Raw genomic sequence first — 19,309 nt, forward strand, 5'->3', positions numbered from 1 at the left:
TGATCATATGGAAAATGGACAACAGCAGATGCACAGAATATTAATTGCGACTGACAGTTCATAATATTCACTCACAAAAAAAATCCACTGAAGAAAGTATGTCCTACATACAGTTTGAAAGTACATGAAAGGTGATAGAACCTTTTTTGAGTGCACTTGTTCCGTCTAGAAAACGAGAACCACGCTTGTTTTTTCAAACATTTAAAAGATGCTTTAAATGTGATCAGGAGCAAAGAACTGCATCATTCATATTTCATGATATGATATGACCCCTGTGACTTCTGTTACTATAATGAGGGGAGATCTCAGCATGTTTTGACCTACCATATGCTGACTGATTATCTGACACAGCTGTGTAACATCATTTTTCTAGAATCTCTTTGTCTTGCTGGCTGGATTTCTGCTTGTCTTTTTGACGAAGGTATAAAAAATGAAAAAAAAAAAATGAATCTTGTCTATCATGTCTTGAGTGAGTTTGTTTTGCTCATCCATTTGTAATTACTCACAGATAGTCTTTAATATTTATAATAACCAAGGGTGTGTGAAAATAGCAAGACCCTGTTTCCATAGTAACTACACCAGAGAGTTCATCAGAACATGCGGTTCAGCTCAGAGGACCAGCCATTTATCTTAAAGTGTTTATTTTTCATGTTTTTAATAGGCTGTCTGTGAAGCTCCCTGAATAAACAACAGATGGGCAGTTTTCTACATGCTATCAACACTATACTCATGGAGACTCACACTCACACCGGGTTAATGAGGTTTCCTTGAGTCAGACAGGAAGCTATCACACACGCACTTTACTCATTAGAGTTCGGTTCCATTGATTTCACAGATTAGGGGGGTGAACCAGGACAGCTCTGCCTTAGTGTCGACTTCTACCTCTAATGAATTAAAAGTGCACAACGAACACTGATTTAATGTGAGATATCTGAATGCTCTGTCTGTCAGTGTCTGTTTTACTGATGTTGTGACAGTTCAGTGAGTGTATAAACCTCAAACACCTCGGAGCTCTTTTCCCCTGTGTGCTGCTGTGGAGAATGATGGATGAAACTCATTCCACAGACACAGAGAACAAAGTGTCAATGCTGTTTTCCCTGCAGCACACTTTAGTGCCCTTTGAAGACACAGTATTAAATGATAACACTAATACATAGTATTTCGTATTCCTTTCTTTAAACTCAGTGTTTTACTCTGTCAATTAAAAAACAAACAAAACCATTATTTCCTTTTTTTTGATAGCACATAAAAAGTAAAGTTTAAAATTAAAGTTTTCAACAGGTTTTCTATAGTAATTTAACTTTTAAAGCATATTGGAACCTGCTCATAGGTGCCTCCTGGGGTATGTTGATCCCTGTTTGGGAATTACTGTTATAGTAAAAAATGTAATATAATAATAATTATAGGAAGCCTGTGCCCAGTACTTATATTGGGTGATTATATATGATGGAAATGAATGATTCAATATCTTTTATTCATTTACAGATTCTGGCATAAGTTAGTTCTCACTTTATCTATGCAAATTTTTGGTTTTGACATCAGTGTAAAAACATAAATCCTTGTCGTATCCCTGGAATTGTGGGCATATGAAGAAAGAGACATAATAACAAAGTCTCAAAGTGACAACAGCTCTGCGAGTCAGAGATTGGACAAGGCATCAGAGAAAAAGATTATATAAAAAGAAGTAGTCTAAAAAAATGCTGCAGGGTTAAAATCAAAACAATATGGGTAATTTTAGCAACCCAGCAATGGGACCCAACAGGCTGGGCTTTTGTTTGTTTATACGTAGCATAATGACTAACAACACACGCAAAATAATCAAAAGGTGAATTGTATTAACAAGCAAAAACACAATATTAGTAATAAACAAATCTCAGAATTTTAAGGCTTAATGTAACAAAATGTCATACATATAATATTGTTTATGTGAGAGGCTTCAATATATTTTGCACCAGCCATTAATCTATCACATTAGAATTTCAGAGACAGATTTGATCGGCCCTATAATATATGACATGCAATGAAGTCCAGACTGAACCTTGCTCAGAACATTCTTTGTGTAAAAAATGGACTTGGACTCTGGAACCCAGAGTTGTTGCACTACAGGGCTGAACCTGGTTAACGCAGATCATGAAGAACCCTATAGTGCTATTAGATGGATGGATGAATGTACAGTACTGAGTTCTAGTCTTCCCTCTCTGCCACTCCTTTTTTCCCCACTAATGTGTCTTCCTTGATCCATGTTTCCAAATAAAATCATTCTAAAGCCACTTTTGTTTATTAAAAGATCACAGAGGAAAAAAAAGGACATTTGGCTTGGCTTTCAGATGAAATTGCAGTTAGCTGTGTTTGAAATAATAATTTTTCAATTTCATAGAAAATATTTAGCTGAATTTGAATTTTATATTTCAGTATAATTTTTGCCATCGTTCTGATTTGAATGTTCTTTTATCAGTTTTTAGAAATGTGGTCACTGAATGCATTTTGTTAAAGCAATGAAAAAGTATTCAGTTTGGCCCGCATGAAGAATGTGTGAAGAAGAGTTCTGAAAAAGTGGCTTCAGTACTGACAGGTGCTTGTTAACAATTGAAAAACAAAAAATGTAATGAATAATGAATTTTAGTTATAGCCTACAAAGCCTGTTTGCTCCGATTCCCGAACAAACGACTCACATGAACCGGCTCTTTTTGCCGTATGAACAAAGTGAAATTCCCAAACAATTTTATGAATTTATTTTATCGTATTAGTGAACCAAAACACTTTAAATATATGAACAAATAAATTGTAATGTGATTTAAAACTCAACTTGTGTTGCCACATTTTTATTTGTTGTTTTATATTTTCTACAGTGAAGACATAATGCCTGATGTATTGTATAAAAGTCACGCTTTCGCAACATTTTGATTGATTTGTTATATCGGTTTTATAAATAGGCCTATTTGACAACAGACAGTGCAATAAGTGCAATAACCAGTGTTGCTTCACAATCCCTCACTGTTTGTTTGCACTGGTTAATAGTCCTGCTGTCTTCATGAGCTGATTATAATGAATAGACTGCATCTTCTCCCTGTTATTTTGAAAGCATTAAACACATCAGTTCATTCTTCTCTGAGCTGAGAACATCAGAGTGATGGATTGATGTATCCTGTTTAATGGGTTGTGTTTTATACACCTTGTTGTTGATCGAAACATTTTAAATAGAAATTAGCCCAAATTGTTTTTTCATTACATTAGGCCCTATACATACTTAACCCATAGTCCCATAAGTTTACTGGAGCAAAAGCTTCCTGTACTTACCTAAATAAGAACACATTGCAACCCACTGAACCAGCTGCATGTTTAGTGCAAACTAACTAACCTAACTGCTTGGGTAGTTTGCATGTGATTTTACTGTAGGCTACAGTTTGCATGTGAATTTCCCTGATGCTCTCAAGAAGCAGCGGGCTTGCTGTCTCAGACTGCTTGGCATTTGTAAAACAGACCCAGATGGAGTGAACATTACATTTCTGGTAATTAAAATACTGTAGTGTTATCTTAATCAATAAACTGTATACTGTACAGTTACACTTTATTTCAAGTTGTCCTTGTTACAGTTTAATTATACATTTACATACTGAGTAATATTAACTAACACACACTTACTATATGGTTTGGCTTAGGGTCACTTGCATATAATTATGCATATTTTATTGTTATTATAATAGTACTGTAAGCATGTAACGTGTTACAAGGACCCCTTAAAATTAAGTGTTACCCTTTATAGTAAGTGTTTTTGTCTACTATTTACTTACATTTAAATCAATCTTTTACTTATATTTGAAAATACTGTCCTGTAATTAATTTCTGTAGTTACATGACACTGTAGTGTAATCGTGCAGTTGTTATAATTACACTGTCCCTAACCTTAACCATATCCAACAAAAGTGTTTTGCAATTCAACATGAACACACTAGGTAAATTGTACCTAACAGTTTATTATAATTAAGTGCACAGTATTTAAAGACACCTAATATAAAGTGGGACCTGAAGGGTTAATCATTTGAATTAATGCAGCAGATGCTTCTAATAAACAGAATGTGATCCTGTGCTGGTGTGGAAACCATTGGTGTGTACTTTGGCTGCATGCATAGTAAATTGTATTGGTCCCCCTTGGTCAAATTTTTGGGGGCCCTCAAGTGGAAACATTGTAGCTCCACCAAAAGCTCCAGGAACCCCTGTATACAGTCCCACATTTTACCGCAGTATGGTTCTGTCTTCGAGTCTCTGAGGGCCCTATTTTCACCTTTCTCGAGAAAATATGTCATATAAGTCTCAAGCAATCCCCAGCATCAATTCCCAAGCAATTAATGGGAAGTACTCCTTGACAACATTCTTCTGAAAGACTAAAGGATGAGGGACGGAGCGTGTGGGCTCGGTTTGACCAGCCAGTGATTGGCCGATCATGACTGTGAGTGTATATGGTGTGTTATCAATCTCATCCATTTTTTATTGGTGCAACAGAACGCAGACATCAATGAGAGGGAATAAAAGAGCTGCTGTGAAAGCTCACAGCAAGGTTACTGTGCTGTAAAAATAGAGCCAAGCTGCTGGACATGATTGCTTTTAGCTGTCCTTGCTTCAAAGACATTTGCTGGACCTATGTGATTAAGGCTGAGGGAGAGACACTGTTGACAACGTCATGCTGTGTTGTTTTTGCATGTTCTAGCTTTTTGATGATGGGCCTGCAAAATTGAACTGTAATCACAAATGTACATTTCTGGACAGCTAATGCAATAAATCGTTTGTGATAAACACTTATGAGGCAGTGGCCTACATTATATATGAAAATTGTACAAATGAATGTTCTATATAGACATAGCAAAGCATGATATATTTGAATCCATATAGCTAAGAAAGGTAAAATAGATAAAGGGGGCAGTCAGGTGAGCACAATGAGATGATTAATTAATAATGAGAACAGGAACCACCAAATATGGATACAGAGGGAGAAACCACAATCAACCATCCACAGGGGTGTGACAAGAAATCTGTAGCTCTTCAGCTCTTTTCAGAGACAAAGCTTTAAAAATTGATCAGAGTAAACGCTATGTGACCTGTAGACATCTAAAACCTATCAAACACTCTGTTAAGGGCTTTCTGATCATTCTGTCTTAGTAACATTTCCTGATCTGCCTGCTTGAGATGGCAGAAACAATCCATGATTAACCATTAAAAAGCATTAAAATTGATTGAGCAATCTGGCAGATACTCACGACAAAAGCTTGTGCTGAGGTGTACAAAGTATGGAATCCAATTGGTGATTAAAATTTCCATGATAAATGGAATTAAAAAAAGTAAAAAGTTATACACACACACACACACACACACACAGACCTATATATATATATATATATATATATATATATATATATATATATATATATACAGTATATATATATATATATATATATATATATATATATATATATATATATATATATATATATATATATATATATATATATATATATAAGAAATCTCTTTTTAATCACCAATTAATTATTATGACACTTGTTACTTTTATATGTATATTTTTTAATAAAAAGATATAATGTTATATTGTATGTACACCATATGTACCCAGATTTTATACAGAAACATTTGAAGTCTCAGAAAGTTCTCTTTCAGTATTAAATAGGCATGTGCTACATTTGAGTATATGCATGGACAGTATGACTCACTTATGACAGTATGTCTCATCATTGACCTGTGAGTCAGGTAAAATTGCTATATTCCTTTCCACCTACTGTTTCTCCCTCCCACCGATTGTGTCCCAGAGGAACGGAAGCAGGGGATAAGCCATCTTCAAGTACTTTGGGCCAGGGTAATTACATCCCTTATGTCAAGTTGCTATGGAGACAAAGAGGAGAGCAGCAATCAGTGCAAACATTTACTGTGGCTGATGGCTTTGTTTGAACTTACTGCGACATGTGATTGTGACTGAGAAATAATTCATTTGTTGTGAAAATTGGCGATTTAATACTGTACGATGACATGGCACAATAGAATAATTTACATACAGCAGTAAAATGTTTGTTACGCTTCAAATCATGACATACAATGAGAGAGAAAAATGGCACTATATCATCTTTCAAGACGACTTCACGTCAAAATAAGAATTTTGACTTTTAGTCCATGACTTTTTGATTAGATATAGTGTTGTAAGCAAAACACATTCGAAATAGACAATGGAGTATAAGACCTTTAGATTGTATGTAATGGTCTTTCAGACGTGTGTGTTTAGTGACAGAAGCCATGTGTGCCACCAGGCCTGTTTCCATTAGTGACTCACTCCTTCCAGCCATTTCCAGTTCCATAATTTTTCTCTTGGGACAAGAATGAGGCCTGGTAAATTCTCTTTTGTCCTGCTCATAAATCTAAAGTCGCCTAATTGGGTTAGAGTGTCTCGAATCCATCAGCAAACTGACAAAAGCCACCGCTGGGGAAGATTCTAGTATACAGAAACGACACTGGATCTAATCTGATGATAGTTGGGCAGGGAACAGGAAATATAACAGCAAAGAATACGCATGTGTAGATGGGTAAAAAGTGCTTTCGTTGATCTGGCATGTTTGTGAGGAGAATAATAAAGCTGGCCTGATCTCACAAATGTGTTCTGAAGCTCATATCATGTCCAATATTGTTTTGTCTCCAGGTAGTCCTTTTCATCTGCAGTGTAAATAGTGTGAAACAGCAAATCGACAAACAGTGGGTTGGTTGTTCGCCGCTTTAGCCCGGTATCGGGTATCACTGCAGTGTGAGGTCTGCATTGTGGGATTTATCTCTTAGATTAGGATCCATCCCCACAGAGCTTGTGACTCTGCTGCAGCCTTTAACAGCTCCTGAGAGAAACTGCTACGCTCACAGGCAGCCTGGCGAGGTGAAACATTGCCTTTTAATGCCAGAGCAGGGGAGAGAGGCAGGGAGATGGGGCATGAAGGAGAGACAGACACTGTACGCTCCTTAAGCAGCATGTTAGCACCTTCCCAGGAGAGCTCTCATTCAGAGAAATCATTAAACCCGCTAGAACTGATGTACATCATGATGCACAGACATTCACTTTCTGCTTCTTTGTACATGTCATCTATCTATCTATCTATGTTGTATATCTTGTTCTATTATCACTTTTTATTCTATGCCAAAAATCAGGATATTAAGTAAAGATCATGATCAATGAAGATACTTCGTAAATTTCCTACAGTAAATGTATCAAAACATATTTTTTGATTAATAATATGTATTTCTAAGATATTAATTTAGCTTTAAAGGTAATTTTCTAAAAATTGTGCACGCTCAGATTCTAGATTTGCAAATAATTGGATCAAAATTGATATCAATTTTGAAAAATGTACCCTTATGACTGGTTTTGTGACCCAGGGTCTGTGTGTATGTGTGTGTGTTATATATAAATATGAATATATATTACAAATATTTCTTTATGTAATATATACAATTATGTGTTTGCATACACAAACGTTTATTTTGAATGCAATTAATTGTGATGAATCAATTTGACAGCACTGTGAATGTACACTAAAAATGCAACAAGAGGTTTGAATGATTGACTGTCAGAAAAAGGTTTTCATTGTTTCACACAAATTATATGTTATGGTTGATGTCTTAATTTTGTATAGCACAGAAAGACAAATGACATTTTATATATTTTATTTTTTTGTTATTTTTAATGCTTTTTATACTTGCACAGCATCTGTGGTTGGTCTGATGGATTGTTTTCTTTGTGATTCAAACCTTTCCCTAAATTCTGAATGACTCATCAGCGCTATAACAAAACGAGAGGCCAGTGTGGACCAGACAACAGCTCTAGGCCCTCTCAGTGTGAAGACCACCCACATACATTACACTCCAATCCCCTGGTGCAATTACACAAAGGTCACTACAGATTAGTCAATTACTAAAGACTGAGAGCTTCAATACACTGTTTTCGCATGAAGAGAAGTGTGTATAAGGGCAAATAACAGCCAGTCGATAAGATTAAATTAGAAAAAGTAGAAAAAGGGATCATACCTGATAAAATCATTGGAGCTGTCAATATGCTATGCTATTCAAACTAATATAATTTCAGAGTTACAATGAATAAAAAATATTAGAATACGTATTAGAATAATTCCTATAGCTATAGCGTATGTTTAATTAACATTTAGACACAATTCATAGAAAGTATTGTGTTTACAGGTGTTTATAGAGCTCCTGAAACATCAATCACACATTGAATAAAATATATGAATTAATCGTATAATGCTGACCAGTTATGTTTTATCATTCTACAGTTTAAACGTCTATAAGCCCGAGGAACTTGGCTTTCTAAAGTAGAAACACATCAGCAGCGTCAAATGTGTGTTATTTTTTAAACGCCTAAACAGCAGACATGCTTGTCGTGGTTATGAGGGTCTCTCCTCCTCCCCACGCCGCCCGCTGCGCTTCGGCTGTTCTCGGCTGTGTCCGCCAGAGGGCGCTCGGGCTCCGATGACAACACGCGCCATTCGATTGTGGAAAATGCCACCAGATGGCGGTTTAGGATTGCTGCTCTTCTGAAAGGCGCGGTTCCTTCTCCCGGTCCAATTTTCAATTAATAAATCCATATTTAGTAAAACTTTTATCGAATTCCGAATAGCGGGAACGCCAACCTTTGCGACCATGAGCATCGCAGGTGAGTTGTATGCATGTTTGTGCTGTTAGTGGTGTGTGAAGGTGAGCGGGTCTGGAGATTAAAGATGGAGGACAGCGGGGCTGGTGGGGGATGGGCGGCTTCTCCTCGGCTCTCGCACTGACTGCGTCTCCTCAGGCCAGATCCACACACCCGCAGCCGGGCTGTAGCGCCTCTTCTGCGGCTCCGCGACCCCTTACGGCTCGGTCATAAAGAAAGGGCTCATTTTCTTAAGGCAGAAGTGTAATTGAGCTTATTATGTGTCTGCAGACATTTATCAGTTTGTCGCAGATGTTGAGCTGCACTCATTATATAATAATCAGTTCATGGCAAACACTGATTGCTGCGGGCTCGAATAGATGCTGGTTTGGTTCTCAAGGTTTTTTTTTCTTTGTTCTTTTCTCTCTTTCTCTCTCTCTCTCTCTTATGACATGATGCTGGTCCCGTTATTTAGTCTGTCAAATCCAAGAGATTATTTCAGACATGTCAACAACAGGTTTAAAATGTAATCTGGTGTGCTTTAGTCACGGTAACATGATTAATCCCAGTGTAAGAGATGGAGAGGAGAGAAGAAGCAGGCAGACAGGTGTAATACTTTTGCTATAATAGAGGAATATGTGAGAGACTTCACTGGGTAAATGTGTGTGTGTGTGTCGGGGGGAGGGGTTGAGTTTTCACCTTTGTTTTCATCTGTACTTTCTCAGACTGTAGGAAGATCATTTAAACTAGTATTGAAACTTCACAGTCAGCCCACACTTGACTCGTTTCTTTACTGTTATTTCTCTATTTGACTAAGACAGGTTCTTCAGCAAGTCAACTTGGGTTAAACTACTGAGATAACTTAATTATTAATGACTTTAAAAGCTCTTCAGTAAAGGAGTTTTGTCTGAAATGCAATGTCTGGAGTTATTATCTGTCAGGTCAAGTTTAGCTTAATCTCAGAAACACAAGACCAATCCTCTTTCTTTCTTTCTTTCTTTCTTTCTTTCTTTCTTTCTTTCTTTCTTTCTTTCTTTCTTTCTTTCTTTCTTTCTTTCTATATGTCTGTCTGTCTGTCTGAAACCTCATTGTCTAGTAATTGCGTGTTGTGATCATCAAAAACAGCATCTTGTATTTGTATTCTTAGATATGTACACCAGACAGCCAGACAGTGTTTGTCACTTACTTGTTGTGAATTAATTCCAGTTTTTTTCATTGTATTTTCATACTGTGTTTCTTTTTTTTTCTTTTCGTTAAATCAAGTGAGTTTCATGCTGTATTCGCTGGACTTGTTAAAATCTTATAGCTGTGTTAAAGCAGTGGCTTCTCTTCAGTGTTAAATGTCTATGTTGTAATATTGCTGTAATGTTACTGAAAAGAGTGTTGTACTTTGTACTACGAGATGAGCAGCAGACAGGAAAACCACTAGATGACATTTTTTTTTTTTATGAAGTGCAAATGATGTAACCATTTTTTGTGCAGGGTTGCCCAACGTAGCACATCCTGTGGTTAAAAGTGTGGGCATTAAAAAACCATCTGAAGGAAACAGACTCCAGTTCAGTGTGTGAAATATATACCTGAGCGAACAGAGACAAGTCAACCTACTTGCATCTTCTTTTCCTAATGGATTGAAAGAATATAACCCTGCAAAACTCTAGAGGTGTTTAACTGTGGCTCACCAAGTCCTTTAGCAGCCAAAACCCATCTGTTCACCATTACTCCTCACAACAAAATCATAATGACATCTTCCTTCCTAAAAAACATTGAGGAAGGCATGTGTGTGCTTGTACTTGTGATTTTGTTTTTATGATTGCAAGGAAGCCTGTTTATAAAGATCGGTTTGACGTCAGCAGACTGAGTTTACTTCAGTACCAGACATGCAGAGAAAATCTATAAAATCTTTAAAAATAAAGGCCAGCAATGTCTTTAGTATATGTTATCTACAGATAGATCTAGATAAATCAAATACATCTGGCATTATTCTGTGTATAGAAATTATTTATAAGGGAATTTTCAATGTGTTGGCTGCTATGATCACCTTGAGATTGAATATATATAACATAGCTGACTATATTAATAACGACAGATACCCTGTACTTTCAGAAGAGATATTATTAGGTTTACAGCTAGTAAATCATGCAAAAAAAATCCCAAATAACTTTCAGCTGCTTTGAATCAGTACTTGAGATCTCACAAGATTGCATTGTGCCTGTGTTTGCTGAAGGATTACTGTATTGGCTTTTTATCATGAAAAATGATAAACACAACATTTGTTTGACCTAAAATAGAGTTGATTTTGAATGGCTTTTGTGTTCATTCTCTTGGCATGGTGCAACAGATTGTTTGCTGGCAGTTAATCAAAGTCTTTCTCAGACCTGAGGCCAAAGTCTGAATAATGAAAAGAGTGAACAACTTGAAAGTTCTAGTCTGTTGATATGAATGTCATATTAATGAACGAAAGAGGCTGTTTTGCTATGAAGTACTATCTACTTAAAAAAAAAAAAATAAAAAAAAAATAATATATATATATATATATATTTCTTCAGCATGGGGCAGATTCAGTAATACATGGTTGAATGAGCTACTAAAAAAGGTTTTTTAAACAGACAGCAAAACTTATATTAAGTCAAATATCTGCACCCAACTTGACCCTTCCATTATTGAAATGTATCAACATACATTTTTGATTCATATTTTTGGACTGCCAAAAGATGCCATTCTTATTTTAAATTGGTGCAATGGTCATTTTCAAAATTTAACTGAAAATGCAACTTAGTGAGCCCATTTGACAATAATATAGCATGCAATTTTTAAAGTGTTTATTGATTTTCAGTTTATAAATGTGAAATAAATTAACATCAATTGCATATTTCATTTGTAAATGGGTGTTTCTTTAACTATTGGCACTTTTAGAAAATAAACTCTCTTAAAACACAGTTTTAAGTTCCCAACGGTGAACACACATGATGCATTAGTCGCTTCTAAAGTCTCATTTCCACCACGTTGGTAAATGATTACACTAACCTTAAAAACCTTTGCTGGGGAAAAGTTGTTGATCATGTTGGGCACAACCTGATGGACATCATAGTTTGTGTGCAAATTGATATCAGTTTAGCTAAATATAGAAAAGCTTTGTTGTTATTTTTTGCTCTTTATTTAGATTGTTATATAATTGTAGTAAAATAATTGTTTTTGTAATGGCTTTTTAATGTATATCTTTATTTGATAGGGTAGAACCACAGTAAAATATTGTCGTTAATACATAAAAAGTCATTTGTAAGTTAAAAAGTTACAAAAATAAGAGGAAAATATATGTTTTAATAATGTTCAACCACCGGGTCGTAAAATTGGCCATAACTGAAGAAGCAGCGGTGTATTGCCAGCAAATGCTCCTCCTGTCAGCCGTGGCTCTGTACCAGATTTGTGAGAATACCAATTATTTCAACTGACATCTTCAGTTTGTCAGCACACTGCTCCGATACGTCTGACAGTACGGATATGTGATTATTTTACCCTCTAAACAGCCGTGAATGGGGCCTTTGTGTTCAGTGAAAGAGCGTGATTGAAGCTTGTTAAAGTGCAGCAGCTCTGAGAGTGAGACGGCTCCATGCTGTGTCTCTCCTCCCTCTCCTGCAGTCTCCATTTTGTGAGCGCCTGCAGCGGGGCGGCCATGACTGCTGCCGCAGTGACACCAACACAAAAGCACTCTGCCTGTCCCATTCAGCTGCATGTGGCCGGCGCAGACTCACTGCTGTGTGGATGAAAGTGCTTTTGTTGTTGTTTAGGTTGATGTCTGTAAAGGATTTAATGGTCAAGAGTATTGCCAGCCTCTAGTGAAGCTCCCAGTGGATCTGTCTCATCGGTTATTAGTTTCTCACACATTCAGCAGCAGCTGCTGGTGTGTGTGTGTGTGTTAGAGAATGGGAAATGTCTTTCTCATTCTAAAGGACTTCTCTTTTTCACAGTTAATGTGTGTTTGGCGACTCTCCAGAATCAAAGCAGGAAGTCAGCACACTGACATGCCTCAGAGCTGCAGCTGCGCTCACACACCACACCTAGTAAAGTTATTTTACACTGAGTCAACACTCAGGTTCAATGTACATGAAGTGTTCTTTACATTTGTTAGTCATAGTGTGGTAGGCATGGATATTAGCAGGGACCTGGCAATATGACGTTGTTTTGAATTCTGGACCACACTACATCAATAGTTTTTTTTTTTTGTTGTTGTTGTTAAACTGATAATGCTCTCTGCCATACGCATTTGACTTTAGTATTTTGCACAAATTATATTGGGTTGTTATATTAGGTCATGTGACCCAATGCTACAGTGTTTTGTTTTCTCACTTGCACTGAATGGTGGTAAATTGTCCACCCATTATAAATTAGACTTATTTGCTCTCATTTGTTTTTGGAAAAACATGGAAGTGTTTGGTAGCTTCTAAATTCATCCCTGTTTGGATTCTAAGGAATGAATGGTGCTAAGCTAAATGCTAGCATAGTGGCGCCATGCGCTTCAGTGATTGAGTGTATGCGCACTGAGACAGAAGAGGTAAATTTGAGGAAAGAACATATTGGTAAATGGAAAAACGGTGGCATTTCCCATTAATATCCTATATACTGACTATGTTTAATATAAACCAACTGTGCTTACATAAATACAAGACAGGAATTTTGACATCATTTTTGCAAGACTTAAAAGCATGTGCAAATGATACATTACGTCATCTGTCCCAAGAGTCTTGGATATAAGCACGAAACCTACGGAATGAGTAGCAAAATACCCACCATCCTGTGCCAAATTTCAAGTACTGCTCTGTTTCCTCTGTTAATTACCCGACTGTGAATGATGTGAGGGGCATCACTATGATGCCACTGACAAGCCAGTTGTGGCAAGAATGATTTTTGGGGTGGCGGCCCACCACAGCGTGTTTCCATGTAGTGGAAACACTGCTATATATGGAAACACTACTATATATATCTGCCAAATAAGAAAAAAGATGGTGCATCTACAAATGGTTTAAGTTAGGGTTATTATTAGGGTTTTTTCAACCACGTTTCGGTTCGGTTCTCATGACTTGGCAGTGTTGTTTGCAACAAATTTGAACAACAACAACAAAAAACTCCACTAAATTTTGGATTATTATATGTCTACTTAAAATTTATTTGGAGAGAGGAATTATTTTTCAGATTTTTAACCAAAATAGGATGGATTGGCCACTATTGAGCACTATAAACACATGTAATGTTTGTGTTTCATTCATACTGGTAGCCATAGGGTTTTGAAGAATGTAACATAAGGACAATAAACATTCGCCTTCAACAATAAATGGTTTATGGTTTATGTTCTCTGATAAAAATATCTCTGGTATTTTCATAATGATTAAGTATATTTGTAAGCCACTGCTAATCGACATAGCCTTTATTACAGTAAAAAATATATATATATTCAGACTTATTCTGTGATAAGAAGCCACATCAGATCATAAAAGGAAGTTTTCTAACACTCAACTAATGTTGTGAAGTAAATACAAGTTATAATGTTCTTTTGTTGGACAGCAGGTTTATATGCAAGTCATTACAAGGGAAGATGCTCGGCTTGTGTTGCCGTTTCAAATGCACTTTATAAGCGTAGAGACGTTTCTTCATCTCAGCACGTGAAATCAGGGCACACAGCCAAGAGAGTAATAAAACACAGAAATGTAAAAGCAAAACCAAAAAAACACAATTCACAAGTGCGTATTGAACCTTGTATGTCATACCGAACGGTTCAGTAATGTATTGAGAATTGTGACATCCATAGTAATTATATTTGAGTAATTGATGTGACTGGTTTTCGGATTATATATTAAATGTGCAAATTTCTGAGAAACGGTTTTGACAAGTAAAATCACAGATCTTAATCGCTCCACCTCCAAATTCACAAACTATTAATAAAACTCAGGCACCTCCCCCATCATGAGTGAACGCGTCCCTTATTGGTGATTGGCTAGAAGTTTGTTTTGGAGCATGGTCTGATCCACTTTTAACAGTGTTTCTCAGGAATTGCTTACTCCATGTGTAAACCAGTCATAGTAGCAGCAAGGTTCTTGATATTTCAGCCAAACAAATTTTGTATATTGCTACTATAGTCAAATTTGGGTTATAGTGAAGTGTGTCTGCTCTGCTGGGATGTTTGTCTGTTGTAGTTAATCTCTGTTTTGTGCATGAAAAAGATGCTGACAGTCAAAATGCACTGAGAAGAACAAATTGAAGTCTGTTTCAGCTAATGGTTTTGCATGGGTAAACAAAAAGCTTTGTAAAATATTGTTATGTTGCCGAATTTTTGGTGCATCAGTTGAAAAAGGTCTTTGTACACTACTACTTGTTCTTAATCTGGGTCTGTCAGCAATTTAGATTTAGGAGAATTTCTAGGACACACTAGAGGTTTTACTGTATTTGAGCTTTTCCCTGTGCTGTTCTATTGTTTAGCAGATAGTGATGAAGGACGATTATAGCGAGCCCAGCGTTCAGGGTTAATCCTGGAGACTTCCCATCAGTGGAGAAAGATCCCTAGAGATTAAAGGCTTCTCACGTCCCCTGGGTCAGTCATCTGCTGTTTGGAGCACCTCATCTCATTAGTGTGCAGTTAAAGCCTTTTGCTTTAAATGGTGTGATGTCTCTGAGAGATTTAGCTGTTACACCGAGGGGCAGCTACAGACAGTGCACTTTTCTAGTTACACAGTGCAGTTAAACACTTAAAAATGTATGAATGTCATTGCATTAGACATGAAACCAAATGACTTCTGCAAACAAACAATGCCAGATCTTTTAATGATCTAAGTTCACTTTCCCGAGCCAGGTGCATTTAAATGTTTCTAAAATGCACACTTTCTAGTCAAGGAAAAGGCTGCGGGACAATAAAGCGGCTGATGTCTTGACGTTCACATTTAGATTTACATTTAGATTTACACTTTTGGTCTGAAAAGATTATTAAATATGAAAAATGACATGAATATATTATCAATTGCAGCCATTTTTGGGGCCAGCATAAAGACATTGATTACCTGCCATACAGGTAATATGTCTGGATTAGGCATGTCTTGTAATAACTAAATACTATAATACTTTTGCTAACCTTGGAACAACATATAAAGCTACCTGATATTGCTCAATCACAATCGCAAAGTTTAATCACAATATATAAACCTTGCAGGTAATTGGCTTCACCATCTGTTTGATTGCATGTCATTTGTAACTTACTGCATGATTCTTACTGTACATTTCTGCCATAGTCACCACTAATAACTTACTCCTAAATATAATGTAGAAACTTTAAAGCTGCTTTGCAAAGATTTGTATTGTGAAATGCACTACACAAATAAACTTGAATTGAATTGAATTGAATTGTAATAGACGGACATTGAACAGGTTGTTATAGTAAAAAACAATACAAAACAAAACAAAAAACATGACTAATTTTCATTTATTTTAACTTCATGTGTTATAATATCTAAAACTGAAATAACAATAAGTTGAAATTACATGGACATATGTAAAAAAAAAGACAAAATAATAATAATAAAAAACAATTATAAAAAAAAAAGTATAAAATTACAAAAAATGCAAAAAGAAAAAAACTATTTAAAAATATTATTTAAAGACTAGTAGTATCTGATTGGTATTTTACTCTTTTGTAATATTGGCCATAAAGAAACTCTTCTGTTCAACCACCAGTAACATCATTTCATCTCTTGCTAGTTCCTATTTTCAGCTATTTCCCACATCCTGTCGGGTCTGGTGTTTCTTTCTGTGGACTTCACATTGTGATTCTTAAAATGTCTCTGCGCTCAGCCGTCATCCCCTCACATCCCCTCACCTGACATTCCTCTCCCGCAGGTGAATGGCCTCTTTTATGGCATATTTCTCAGAGACGTGACAATGACTTCATCGTCTCAACATAGCCCTTTTGTTAACACTGCACTCGGCTGGTTATGTGCAGACTAAGGCTTTTCCTTCATCACATTCCGTATGTTCTGTACACTTTCCCACGGACACGACTGAGGGTCCTGAAACATGTGAGATTCAAGGAGAGCAGATGGAATTACAGACTGTGGTGAACACATCAACAGAAAACTCAAGCTGCTGACTTAAACAGATCTGGTTTCAGTAATGTAATGCAATTCTCCTTCTCTGTAAGGCAAAAAGTGTCCACTTATCCAGTCAGCTGGATCATGAGTTTGGATGAAAATAGTGCTTTATTCAACTGCACCTTTTTACATGCACAACCTCAAAATCACACACACTGCCATTATCTTGTTTTTCTCGCTCCGCAGAACAGATGGCAATTTTTTTAAATGAGTGTAATTTATGTGCCACTAGCTGATTTCAAATCTGTTTTTTGAATACCCATAATTGTTTTCATTTCTTCATTCTGTCTGGACTAACAAACTACAAGAGATTCTTTGATCTGAGTTTACGTCACAGTCGAGGAAAACGGAAAAGCCTTAATGCGATCACAGGGTTTTCAAGAAATCCTCATTTCTCTTCAGGGACAGAGACATTCTGTTTCCGCATCTTAACATGTCATTTCACCCTGTGTCACATAAAGAGGCAATCAGTTTATTCTGTTTACCGGTCTCCCATCACCTTCCATTGATTTACTCTTAAATCGAGTTTGTGCCCTTGACCAAACAGAGGTAGAGTCGTTCAGCTAATGCCTTCACATTTTGTTCAAGAACACATCAGAGTTCTTACTGATGCTTTTGTTCTTCTGTGAAAAATGTATGTTTGTTCAAGTAAACATGAGAAACCATTTTACTTCTGTAATGTAATATAACTCTGGGTAAACCATGTAATCATCTGTATTTGTATTAAAGATGACAGACAAGAATCTATTTTCTAAAACCAGGTCAGGAGCACGCAAGAAGAAAGTAATTGATTTTATGTCGACTTTAAAAGCAGAATATAGTTTAGTTGTTCAAAAACACATTTTTGTAAGGGAATTTAAGAAACATTGTAAACTCTAAAATCTCACAGTGGTTATACAAATCTAATAATCCATTTTTTTATGTTACAGCAGGTCATCCACCCTGCTCTTCAGCTCTCCTAATGTACTGCTGGGCTTCATCCTATTGTTTTATTTAGGAGCTAATGTTTTAATTCCAGTTCATTCTGGCTACATCTGACACCTTCTTGATAATTTACCAGCTGTCTGATACTGCACAGAAAGCTGCTCAGTAAATCAAGTGATACTTGAATTGGTAAATATGTTCTGCCTTCATTTTTTAATAATATAAATATACGCATACTACATAAGTCTTTATATAGAAATGTTATATATTTGTTATTTAATTCAGCTTCAAAATGTTTTCTGTTGTGTCCCCATGTTTCTTTGATGACAGCAGCATTGGAAATGCATAAACTCCACAAATATGTGTCAAACCTAAAGACCGTGTTCTCCAGCAGATGATCCAAAGAGCGTCTTGTGTCTCAATAGAAGCAAGAACATCTGTACAGCTGTCTGTGCAAAAGGGTCACATCATCAACATCGCAAATTTGAATTAGTAGAAAAAAATCCAGAATTGTAAAAATATCTTACTTTTTTGTATTTTTATATTTTTTAAATATATTTTTAAAATCCTTTCTATGCCCAGATTTAAATAAAAATATTTATCCCAGATCTTGAATGTGGTTTTATATATATATATATATATATATATATATATATATATATATTTTCAATTCTTTTATCTAATTAATTACAGGGTGTTGCAACTTTATTTTTAGTTTTTTTCTCTCTTTATGTTTATATTATTAATAACATCCAGTTTAAAAGTTTACAGTCAGTAATTTTTGTCATAAAAAGAAAGAAGCTTTTATTCAGCGAGGATACATAAAATTATTTCAGAATCATAAAAATCTCATATTCACTTTTTTTTTTATATGCTTAACATTTTCAAAATGCTTTTACGTCCTGTATTAAATGTTTACAATGTTTTTTTAGACCCAAGTTGATTTATTATTTGTAGTGTATATATTGCTAATGGTTGTGGACATGTTAGTCCAGTCAACTCTATCTTCTCCTGCAGCGCAGCCTTGATGTACGGCTGTATAATGTTTGAATTTCATGGATTCACTGTGAAAATCATTAGAGGAGCCGGCGTCCTTGAATGATCCACGTCCTCAGAGACTGTAGTTAGAGTGAATGGTTTGTCCTGAGCCATTGAACGAACTTCTCCCTCTGGGTGCATTGAATTACATTCAAGTTGACTGTAAGTGGTTGTGGAATTAAAAAACCTCCTCATGTAATCTTAAAGTAATTCTTTCTGTATCGGTCAATATTTGTGAAAGCACGCCTGCTGTCTCTCACGTGGGTGTCGTTTGTTGATTAATAGCTCTGTTGTGTGTGTGTGTGTGCGCGTGCGTGCACGTGTAGTAGTTGGCAGGGATGTGAGCGTGCTTCACGCATGCGTGTGTTGCTTTTACTGTAAAGCACTTAACATGCATGACATGTATTCCAGAAGACAGGCGTTACCATGGCAACCCGTGTAGGTCATAAGCTGCAGGTTTGATTTGATTGGCTGAATGAAGCGAGCGCACACGGGAGAGATCAGTCAGCGTGCAGGACTGTTTATCTACAGGATGTCC

At 36.2% G+C, this 19,309-nt stretch overlaps 1 long non-coding RNA gene across 1 annotated transcript; it reads left to right on the top strand.

Annotated features, from left to right (window-relative positions):
• The first annotated feature begins 8,468 nt into the window (after positions 1–8,468).
• On the top strand, positions 8,469–18,336 carry LOC113045919 (uncharacterized). The gene is made up of 3 exons (XR_003276044.1): positions 8,469–8,707; positions 17,739–17,922; positions 18,067–18,336. It is a non-coding gene; the product is annotated as an uncharacterized LOC113045919 (long non-coding RNA).
• The last annotated feature ends 973 nt before the right edge of the window (positions 18,337–19,309 follow it).

Source organism: Carassius auratus, chromosome 27, assembly GCF_003368295.1.
Source record: "Carassius auratus strain Wakin chromosome 27, ASM336829v1, whole genome shotgun sequence".
Lineage (NCBI taxonomy): Eukaryota > Metazoa > Chordata > Actinopteri > Cypriniformes > Cyprinidae > Carassius > Carassius auratus.